Here is a 12,019-nt window from a genome sequence, read left to right on the forward strand (position 1 = left end):
TTTTTTTTTTTTTTTTGGAGACAGAGTCTTGCTTTGCCACTCAGGTGGAGTGCAGTGGTGTGATCTCAGCTCACTGCCACCTCTGCCTCCCAGGTTCAAGCAGTTCTGCCTCAGTCTCCTGAATAGCTGGGATTACAGGCCCCCCCCACCACACCCAGCTAATTTTTGTATTTTTGTATTTTTTTTTTTTTTTTTTGAGACAGAGTCTTGCTCTGTTGCCAGGCGCCAGGGTGGAGTACAGTGGCACAATCTCGGCTTACTGTAACCACCGCCTCCCAGGTTCAAGCAATTCTCCTGCCTCAGCCTCCCAAGTAGCTGGGACTACAGGTGCACCCCACCATGCCCAGCTAATTTTTGTATTTTAGTAGAGATGGGGTTTCATCATGTTAGCCAGAATGGTCTTGATCTCTTGACCTCGTGATCCGCCTGCCTCGGCCTTCCAACGTGCTGGGATTACAGTTTTGAGCCACCTCACCCAGCCAGTTTTTGTATTTTTAGTAGAGACAGGGTTTCAACATCTTGGCCAGACTGGTCTTAAGCTCCTGACCTCATGATCCACCCACCTTGGCCTCCCGAAGTGCTGGGATTAGAGGCATGAGCCACTGCGCCCGGCCCTGTCCATCCTTTTAGTTCATGTAATGGAGAATTGATCTATAATACAAGAGAGATTAATGCCTGTTCATTGACTCTAGTAATGTATTAGTGTAATTTTTGTCTTCACAGCAGTGCAGCTTAGGTCTTACCTGAAGAATATGCCTTGGAACAATCAGATATTCTGAGAACTGTAATGTTTACTGTTAAAAGATCATATATGGTAGCCAGGCATGATGTTGCCCACCTGTAATCAGTTTCTTTGTTTGTTTGAGATGGAGTCTTGCTCTGTTGCCTAGGCTGGAGTGCAGTGGCGCTATCTCGGCTCACTGCAACCCCTGGCCCCCACCACCCAGCTCAAGCAGTTCTCCTGCCTAGGCCTCCCAAGTAGCTGGGATTACAGGCGGCTAATTTTTATATTTTTAGTAGAGACAGGGTTTCACATGTTGGCCAGGCTGGTCTTGAACTCCTGACTTCGTGATCCACCCACCTCGGCCTCCCAGAGTGCTGGGATTACTGGTGTGAGCCACCATGCCTGGCCAGAGTCACAACTTTTATCTAGAACCTGTGAGGTTAAATGAGTTTATGTATTTTTCAAGTTATAGAAATGTAATTTACATATATAGGAATTATATCTCCCAGGGGGAATGTGTACTCAGACATAATATGCTGCAAAATTATTAATATTCTCACCAAGAGGAGTAAATAAAGACTAAAGCAACTCATAGTGTAGGCCAGGATTTGCCTTAAAATGACTTTGTTGAAGTTTACCAAAAACTTGACATTTATGGGATTTTGGAATTGTAGATAAGAGATTTTGGACCTACATATGTTCTATATATTTGAAGTTTTTTCACTTGCCATTTACAGATATATTAAAATCCCATGAATTGTAAATTACCTTGAGTTATATGATTATTTCTGGAAAAAGTACCGGGAGTAAAATGTGTTTTGGTGACTAGACAAATGCTAGTATATACATAAAATGGAATACTCCTTAGCAATAAAGAAGAAACTACTCATGTACCTAACAACATGGATGAATCTCAATGGCAATATGCTGAATGAAAGAAACTAGACTCATAAGGATATATATATACACTGCCATAGGGAGGAATGAAATGCTGATGTATGCTACAACTTAGATGAACCTCGAAAACGTTATGAAAGAAGCCAGAACCAAAAGACCAAATATTGAACAATTCAATTTATATGAAATATCTAGAGTAGGCACATCCATAGAGATAGAAAGCAGATTGGTGGTTGTCAGAGACTAGAGGAATGGGGAATGAGTCTCTAATGGTTATGGGGCTTCAGTCCCTAATGGATATGGAACTTCTTTTGGGATGATAAAAATGTTCTGGAACTAGGTAGTAGTGTTGGTTGCACAACATTGTGAATGTACTTAATGCTTCTGAATTTTGTACTTTAAAATGATGCATTTTATGTGATGTGTATTTGCTTACAATTTTTAAAAAAGGCTACATACTATACATGTATGTGTGATGTCACTTATGTGACATTCTGGAAAAGGCAAAATTTTAGGGATTGGAAAGAGCAATGGCCAGAGTATTGGGGTAGGAGTTAACTGTAAAGCGGAAGCATGAGGGAATTTTTAGGTATAATGGAGTTCTGTAATCTTGATTGTGGTGGTAATGATTATCAATATTAAATTCACTGAGTTAGTAACTATTGTGGTTATGTTAGAGAACATCTTTTTTTTTTTTCTTCAAGACAGAGTCTTGCTCTGTTACCAGACTAGAGTGCAGTGGTATGATCTTAGCTCACTGCAACCTCCGCATCCTGGGTTTAAGCAGTTCTTTTGCCTCAGCCTCCTGAGTAGCTGGGACTACAGGTGTGTGCCACCTAGCTCAGCTAATCTTTGTATTTTTAGTAGAGATGGGGTTTCACCATGTTGGCCAGAATAGTCTTGATCTCTTGAACTCATGATCTGCCTGCCTGGGCCTCCCAAAGTGCTGGGATTACAGGCATGAGCCACTGTGCCCGGCCCTTTTTTTTTTTTTTCCCTTAATGGAGCCTTGGTCTGTTGTCCAGGCTGAAGTGCAGTGGCATGATCTCAGCTCACTGTGGCCTCCACTTCCTGGGTTCAAGCAATTCTCCCTGCCTTATCCTCATGAGTAGCTGGGATTATAGGCTCCTGCCCTAACTTCCAGCTAATTTTTGTATTTTTTCTTTTATTTGAGATAGAGTCTCTCTCTGTCACCCAGGGTGGAGTGCAGTGGCATGATCTCAGCTTACTGCAACCTCCGCCTCCTGGGTTCAAGTGATTTTTGCCGCAGCCTCCTGAGTAGCTGGGAACAGGCACAGTGCCACGCAGCCCAGCCAATTTTTGTATTTTTAGTAGAGACAGTGTCACCATAGTGACCAGGTTGGTCTTGAACTTCTGACCTTGTGATCTACCCACCTTTGCCTCCCAAAGTGTTGGGATTACAGGTATGAGCCAACGCCCCAGCCTAATTTTTGTATTTTTTAGTAAAGACGGGGTTATGCCATGTTGACCAGGCTGGTCTTGAACTTCTGACCTCAGGTGATCTGCCCACTTTGACCTTCCAAAGTGCTGGGATTACAGGCGTGATGCACCATGCCTGGCTGAGAACATCTTTTTTCTTAGAAAATACATCCTGAAGTTTTTAGAAGTAAAGGACTACGGTATATGCAGCTTTCTCTTATGGTTTAGAAAAATAAATTTGCTTTTTTTTCCCCCCTAAACCATAAGAGAAAGGGAGAAGGGAGGAAGAGAGTAATAAGTAGATGGATCACAATGTTATATTAATAATTGAATCTGGGGCTGGGCACGGTGGCTCATGCCTATAATTCTAGCACTCTGGGAGGCCGAGGCAAGCAGATCATCTGAGGTCAGGAGTTTGAGACCAGCCTGGCAAACGTGGAGAAACCCTCTGTCTACTAAAAATACAAAAATTAGCTGGATGTGGTGGCAGGCATCTATAATCCCAGCTATTCAGGAGACTGAGGCAGGAGAATCACTTGAACTCGGGAGGCGGAGGTTGCAGTGAGCCAAGACCGTGCCATTGCACTCCAGCCTGGGTGATGGAGTGAGAATCTGTCACACACACAAAAATAAGGTGCATCTGGGTAAAGCATATATGAATCTTTTTCCTCTACTGTGTTATTACTGCAATTTTTTTGTAACTTGGAAATTACTTCCTGTAAAAAGTTGAAAAACTGACATAAAGCTGATAAATTTTATTTTTAAATGATCAGCAGAAACCTTGTAAGCTGAAGACTGCAATGAACAGCTTCTGTCAACAAGTAAACTATAGAGCAGTGGTTCTCAGAGTGGATCCTGGACCATCATCATCTCTTTACCACCTGGGAACTTGTTAGAAATTCACATTCTTAAGCCCCATTCTAAACCTACTGAATCAGAAACTCTGGGGTGGGGCCCAGTAATCTTCGCTCTTAACAAGTCCTCCAAATAATTTTAATGTACCCTGAAGACCACTGGCAGTAGATTAACTGTTTGTTTAGATTTTTTATTCTAGAACTTTTGCACAGTTTAAAAGTGACTTAATAAGCAAGTGGACCTTCTGTAAGTAGACAAAGCTAATGCTAATGTGCTTTAGGAGCCAGTGCTGATCACATGCCTTGCCCATCTAATAACAGTTTTCCTGCTCTGCATAGTAGGAGAAGGAGCTGGAGTAGTGTTGGTACTATCTTACAACTTTAGTTATAGTAACTTAGGACATATACCTTAGTTGTTTTTTCTGTTTATATGTGATACATTTTCTCCAGAGATCTTGGAATGGTTGTAGATCTTCTCATTCATACGGTGTTTCTGTGACATATGAATGCAGGCAGAATTGCTTTTGATTTTTAGGTAGCTTTTCATACTACATAGTATATAAGCTTTCTGTGATATTTTTCCAAAAGGGATTTATATATTTAAGCAAAAAATGATACAGCTTCTGGATTATGTTTCCTAATAAGTCTCAAACATAGAAAGTAATTATAGTAACTGAAGTGCTACAGAATTATTTTAGTACTGGTTTATTAACTAATGTCACAAAGTTAGAGGATTGCTAAGGTGATGTTAGTAGGAAAAAGCAATATCTTGCTTGAGGCTGTCAGTGTTCATGTGGTGAATGGACAGTTTCTGTATTCTTGGGAAGGAAATTTCTTCTTGGAAAGTGAGCATTTGCAATGACTAGATCAGTCACTTGGTCGGCCGCCTGGCATTTTGGGTCTGCTGAAAGTGACATAGCAAAGGCCCTGTACCTTCTGCATTTTTTTCTTTTCTTCATTTTATTTTTCTTTTTTTTTTTTTTTTTTTTTGGTACGGACAGGGTCTTGCATTGTTGCCAAGGCTGGCCTTGACCTTCTGTCAAGCAATCTTCCCACCTTAGCTTCCTGAGTAGCTGGGACTACAGGCGCGTGCCACCATGAGACGGAGTTTCACTCTTGTTTCCTAGGCTGGAGTGTACTGGCGTGGTCTTGATTCACTGCAGCCCCTGCCTCCCGGGTTCAAGTGATTCTCTTGCCTCAACCTCCCAAGTAGCAGAGATTACAGGTGCCCGCCGTCACACCCAGCAAATTTTTTGTATTTTTTTAGTAGAGATGGGATTTCATCATATTGGCCAGGTTGGTCTCAAACGCCGGACCTCAGGTCAGCCACCTGCCTTGACCTCCCAAAGTGCTGGGATTACAGGTGTGAGCTATCATGCCTGGCCTGTTTTTTTTCTTTTTTTTTTTTTTTTTTTTTTTTTTTTTAATTTTTTTGAGATGGAATCTCAGTTGCCCAGGCTGGAGTGCAGTGGTGCAGTCTCAGCTCACTGCAACCTTTGCCTCCTGGATTCAAGCAATTCTCCTGCCTCAGCCTTCTTAGTAGCTGAGATTACAGGCACCCACCACCAAACCCAGCTAATTTTTGTATTTTTAGTAGAGATTAGTTTCACCATGTTGGCGAGCCTGGTCTCAGTCTCCTGACCTCAAGCAGTCCACTCACCTTGGCCTCCCAAAGTGCTGGAATTATAGGGATGAGGTACCATGCCCAGTCTAAATTTTTTATTTTTATTTTTTTGAGTCTGGGTCTCACTACGTGGCTCAGGCTGGTCTTGCAGTCCCAGGCTCAAGTAATCCTCCTGCCTTGGTCTCTAAAAGTGCTGAGATTACAGCCACTGAGCCCAGCTGCCCTCTACATTTCTTAAGGGTAACAGGCTCATGTCTTTTCATTACTCATAATTGAAATATTTTGAGTCTTTACCTCCATGTCAATAAAATAGAAATAACTTATGAAGAAAATTTCAGAGAGAATCTTTCAATTTAGGAATAGAAATCCATTGTGAAGTTGGAGATTTGACATTGATGATAGAAAACATGCATAGTAGCCGAGTGTGGCGATCTCTGCCTGAAGTCTTTAGCTACTCAAGAGTCTGAGACTTGAGCTTAGGGGTTTGTGACCAGCATGGGCAATATAGTGAAATTCTGTCCCAAAAAAGGGAAAAAAGAAAAGTGCATAGCTTATGGTATCCCAAATGGCGGAGCTAAAGACAAAATAGCTTAACATCAATTTAGAAAAAAAATTATAATTGAAAAGTGCAAATACACATTTTGCATTGTTTTTGGCATTTATTGGAAAGACAGGTAAACAGTTTGTGGTTTTGTTTTTTTTTTTTCCTTCTTCTGAGATGGAGTCTCACTGTTACCAGGCTGGAGTGCAGTGGTGTGATGTTGGCTCACTGCAACTTCTGACTGCCTGGTTCAAGCTATTCTCCTTCCTGGCTGGGATTATAGGCATGTGCCCCTATGCCTAGCTATTTTTTTGTATTTTTAGTTCAGACAGGGTTTCACCATGTTGGCCAGGATGGTCTCAGTCTCCTCACCTTGTGATCCACCCACCTCGGCTTCCCGAAGTGTTGGGATTACAGGCGTGAGCCACTGCACTCGGCCAACACTTTTGGTTTCTTAGGGACAAGGTAACCATTGGTTGATTGGAAAATATCATGTTTACTTGTCACATCTCTAAAACAACAGAAGGTCTTGCTTTTAACCAGGAGTCTTATCAGTTTTGGTGCAACATTTGGGAAGGATGTGGCAGTTGAAACTTAAGGAAAGGTGGCTGAGCTTAAAAAATCAGAATGTCAAAAGCAGCAAAGGAGGATATTACATAATGATAAAAGGATCAATGTAACAAGAAGAGCTAAAGATCCTAAATATATACGCACCCAATACAGAAATACCCAGATGTATAAGACTTATAAAGAGACTTAGACTCCCACACAATAATAGTGGGAGACTTCAACATCAATTTCAGACAGATCAATGAGACAGAAAGTTAACATTGATATTCAGGACTTGAACTCAGATCGGGAACAAGTAGACTTAATTAACATTTATAGAAGTCTCCACTTTAAATATACAAAATACACAGTCTTATCAGTACCACATCACACCTGTTTACAGGTTTAAATGAAATATTGGTTGGCTGCTTGTTAGTTATTTCCTTCCCTCATTTTTTTTTCCCCCATGTCTCTATTATTAAACACAATTACAGGCATACCCATTTTTAGACTGCATTCTAGCCCGGGCAATAAAGCAACACCCCAGTTCTCTCTCCCTCTCCCTCTTCCTTATTCTTCCTCTCCATTTTTTCTTTCTTTCTTTTTTTTTTTTTTTTTTTTTTCTTTTTTGGGAAAAAAAAAAAAAAAAAAAGACCAGCCTGGGAAACATAGTGAGACCTTGTCTTTGGGAAAAATAGAAAAAATTAGCCAGGCATGGTGGCCCATAACTGTAGTTCCAGCTGCTCAGGAGACTGAGGTGGGAGGATCACTTGAGCCTCAGCGGTCGAGGCTGTAGGGAGCCATAATTGCACCACTGCACTGCACTCCCACCCGGGTGATAAAGCAAGACTCTATCTTTAAAAAAAAAAAAAAAAAAAGAAGGTGAAATTCACATAACATGAAACCATTTTAAAGCAGACACTTCAGTGGCATCTAGTGTATTCATAGTATTGTGCAACCATCACCACAATCTATTTGCAAAACTTTTTCATCATCCCAAACAGAAATTCTGCAACCATTGAGTAATAGGGACATGAGGTTTTCCCCCAAAGGACAAGAGTGGGTGCTGAGGGGTGAAGCCCTGCTTGGCTAAAAAAAAAAAAAAAAAATCAGAATGTTTAGGAAGCCAAGAGATGTTTTTAGGGCTGGGCTAGTCTTGTGAAGGCAGTGGATGGATGCTTTGGCTGATCTAGGGAAGAATCTGTGATTCATTGGTGCAGGGATCAGGTGACCCTGATGAGACACGTCCTGGAACTAGGGTTAATTTGGTCATTTTAAGAATGACCTGGGATTTGGCTTATTTAATTTTTAAAATTTCTCACCGGGTGCAGTGGCTCATACCTGTAATCCCAGCACTTTGGAATGCTGAGGCCAGTGCATCACTTGAGCTCAGGAGTTTGAGACCAGCCTGGACAACATGGTGAAACTCCATCTCTCCAAAAAAATACAAAAAAAAGGAGAGAGTGGCTGGGCGCGGTGGCTCAAGCCTGTAATCCCAGCACTTTGGGAGGCAGAGGCGGGTGGATCACGAGGTCAAGAGATCGAGACCATCCTGGCCAACATGGTGAAACCCCGTCTCTACTAAAAATACAAAAAATTAGCTGGGCATGGTGGCGTGTGCCTGTAATCCCAGCTACTCAGGAGGCTGAGGCAGGAGAATTGCCTGAACCCAGGAGGCGGAGGTTGCGGTGAGCCGAGATCGCGCCATTGCACTCCAGCCTGGGTAACAAGAGCGAAACTCAGTCTCAAAAAAAAAAAAAGGAGAGAGATCCAAGATGGCTGACTAGCAGCAGCTCAGGATTGCAGCTCCCAGTGAAGGCTCAGGGAGTGAGTGGACGCCAGACTTCCAGGCGAATTTTTGTTGCCCACAGACCAGGGGATTCCCAGCGGAGGATCCCTGCGGGTCACCAGTGCGACTCCTTTGGCTGGCGTGGCTGTTTTGCCGGCGTCCCGGCACAGCGGTTCTCAGTGCGGAGTATGCGGGACTGGGTGCCCTTTTCGTTGGCATTTGGAGCTCCAGGAAGGCAGAGTTAACCATTCAACTGATTGAAAAGGGGACCGAAGTGGGGAGCCAGACCGGGAGATTCCCAGGCAGAAAAGCGCCACAAATCTTAGTGCCGCTGTTTCAGCCGGTGCGGTCGCTGCACAGGAAATTGCACAGATCCCGGCGCCTTTTTGGTGGGTGACTGGGGCACCTGGGAGAGAATCCACCGTTCAATTAGGAAAAGGAAAAAAAAGGGGGCTCCAAGGGGGGGAGCCAGGTGATTGGGCTTGGCTAGTCCCACCCCTACAAAAAAGCAGCAATTGGAAACGCTGATAGTTGAGACTTTAACAGCAAGCACAGCTGAACACCGGAAGGTCCAGTTCTGTGGGGGAGGGGCATCTGCCGAAGGAAAACAAAGAAACAGAAATAACATCATCACCAACAAGCTGGACGTCCATTCAGAGACCCAATCTGAAAGTCAGCAATTACAAAGATGACAGGTGGATAAATCCACAAAGATGGGAAGAAACCAGTGCAAAAGGGCTGAAAACACCCGAAATCAGAATGCCTCTCCTCCTTCAGGGGATCGCAGCTCCTCATCAGCAAGGGAACAAGGCCTGATGGAGAATGAGTGTGATGAATTGTCAGAATCAGGCTTCAGAAGGTGGATAATAAGAAACTTCTGGCCAGGCGCAGTGGCTCATGCCTGTAATCCCAGCACTTTGGGAGGCCGAGGCGGGTGGATCACGAGGTCAAGAGATCGAGACCATCCTGGTCAACACGGTGAAACCCCATCTCTACCAAAACTACAAAAAATCAGCTGGGCATGGTGGCGCATGCCTGTAATCCCAGCTACTCAGGAGGCTGAGGCAGGAGAATTGCCTGAACCCAGGAGGCGGAGGTTGTGGTGAGCCGAGATCGCGCCATTGCACTCCAGCCTGGGTAACGAGAGTGAAACTCCGTCTCAAAAAAAAAAAGAAACTTCTGTGAGCTAAAAGAACATGTTCTAACCCAATGCAAAGAAACTAAGAATCTTAAAAAAAGGTTTGATGAAATGCTAATGAGAATAGATAATTTAGAGAGGAATATAAGTGAATTAATGGAGCTGAAAAACACAATACGCGCACTTTGCGAAGTATGCGCAAGTTTTAACAGTAAATTAACCAAGCAGAAGAAAGGATATCAGAGGTTGAAGACCAACTCAATGAAATAAAACGAGAAGACAAGATTAGAGAAAAAAGGGTAAAAAGGAATCGGCAAAGTCTCCAAGAAATATGGGACTATGTGAAAAGACCTAATCTACGTTTGATAGGTGTACCTGAATGTGATGAAGAGAATGAATCCAAGCTGGAAAATATTATTCAGGATATTATTCAGGAAAACTTTCCCAACCTAGCAAGGCAGGACAATGTATGACTGCAGGTAATACAGAGAACAAACACCACAAAGGTATTCCTCAAGAAGAGCAACCCCAAGGCACATAATCGTCAGATTCACCAGGGTTGAAATGAAGGAGAAAATGCTAAGGGCAACCAGAAAGAAAGGTCAGGTTACCCACAAAGGGAAGCCTATCAGACTCACAGCAGATCTTTCAGCAGAAACCCTACAAGCCAGAAGAGAGTGGGGGCCAATATTTAACATCCTTAAAGAAAAGAACTTTCAACCCAGAATTTCATATCCAGCCAAACTAAACTTCATAAGTGAAGGAAAAATAAAATCTTTTGTGAACAAGCAAGTACTCAGAGATTTCATCACCACCAGGCCTGCTTTACAAGAGCTCCTGAAAGAAGCACTACACATAGAAAGGAACAACCAGTATCAGCCATTCCAAAAATATACCAAAAGGTAAAGAGCATCAACGTAATGAAGAATCTACATCAACTAATGGGCAAAACAGCCAGCTAGCATTAAATGGCAGTATTAAACTCACATATATTAATATTAATCCTAAATTTAAATAGACTAAAGGCCCCAATCAAAAGACACGGACAGGCAAATTAGATAAAAAGCCAAAACCCATCGGTATGCTGTATCCAGACCCATCTCACATGCAAGGATACACAAAGACTCAAAACAGTGGGATGGAGGAAGATTTACCAACCAAATGGAGAGCAAAAATTAAAGAATAAAAAGCAGAAGTTGCAATTCTCACCTCTGATAAAACAGACTTTAAAGCAACAAAGATCAAAAGAGGCAAAGAAGGACATTACATAATGGTAAAATGATCAATGCAACAAGAAGAGCTAATGATCCTAAATGTATACGCACCCAATACAGGAGCACCCAGATACATAAGGCAAGTTATTAATGACTTTGTACTTAGACTCCCACACAATAATAGTGGGAGACTTTAACATCACATTGTCAATATTAGACAGATCAATGAGACAGAAAATTAACAAGGATATCCAGGACTTGAACTCAGACCTGGAACAAGTAAACTTAATAAACATTTATAGATCTCTCCACCCCAAATCCACAAAACATACATTCTTCTCAGTACCACATCACACCTACTCTAAAAGTGACTACATAATTGGAAGTAAATCACTCCTTAGTAATTGCATAGCATTTCACAGGTTTAAATGAAATATTGGTTGGCTGCTTGTTTGTTATTTTCCTCCCTTATTCCTTCCTGTCTCTATTGTTAAACACAATTATTGGTGTAAAAGACGTTTTTAATACCCATTTTTAGACTGCATTCTAGCCTGGGCAACAAAGCAAGACTCCCGTTCTCTCTCCCTCTTTCTCTTCCTCTTTCTTTCTCTCTTTCATTCTTTTTTTCCTTTCTTTCTCTCTCTCTTTCTTTTTTTTTTTTTTTCCCAAAAACAAAAAAATTAGCTGAACGTGGTGGTGCATGCCTATACTCCCAGCTACTTGGGAGGCTAAAGCAGGAAGATCACTTGAGCCAGGGAGGTGAGGGTGGAGGTTGCAGTGAGTCAAGATCATGCCACTGCACTCCAGCATGGGCCACAGAGAGAGACCCTGTCTCAAAAAAATAAAATAGTGAATGTAAAATAAAATAGGGGTGGCTCAAACCTATAATCCCAATACTTTGGGAGGCCGAAGTGGGTGGATCACTTGAGGCCAGGAGTTTGAGACCAGCCTGGTCAACACGGCAAAACCCCATCTCTGTTAAAAATATAAAAATTAAGCCGGGCGCGGTGGCTCAAGCCTGTAATCCCAGCACTTTGGGAGGCCGAGGCGGGTGGATCACGAGGTCAAGAGATCGAGACCATCCTGGTCAACATGGTGAAACCCCGTCTCTACTAAAAATACAAAAAATTAGCTGGGCATGGTGGTGCGTGCCTGTAATCCCAGCTACTCAGGAGGCTGAGGCAGGAGAATTGCCTGAACCAAGGAGGCGGAGGTTGCGGTGAGCCGAGATCGCGCCATTGCACTCCAG

General features: G+C 42.7%; 1 protein-coding gene and 1 long non-coding RNA gene across 13 annotated transcripts in view; one reads left to right on the forward strand and one right to left on the reverse strand.

Moving 5' to 3' along the window:
- LOC116559317 overlaps positions 1–880 on the reverse strand; it is a 2,262-nt gene extending 1,382 nt beyond the window's left edge. The window contains exon 1 of the long non-coding RNA XR_004272420.1: positions 839–880. This is a non-coding gene — a long non-coding RNA (uncharacterized LOC116559317). The remainder of the gene's footprint in view (positions 1–838) is intronic.
- Positions 1–12,019, forward strand: part of RBM6 (RNA binding motif protein 6) — a 139,779-nt gene that overhangs the window by 36,228 nt on the left and 91,532 nt on the right. The window lies entirely within an intron of this gene.

The sequence above is a fragment of the Sapajus apella genome, unplaced genomic scaffold, assembly GCF_009761245.1.
Source record: "Sapajus apella isolate SASKATOON/1434 unplaced genomic scaffold, GSC_monkey_1.0 scaffold23, whole genome shotgun sequence".
NCBI classification, from domain to species: domain Eukaryota; kingdom Metazoa; phylum Chordata; class Mammalia; order Primates; family Cebidae; genus Sapajus; species Sapajus apella.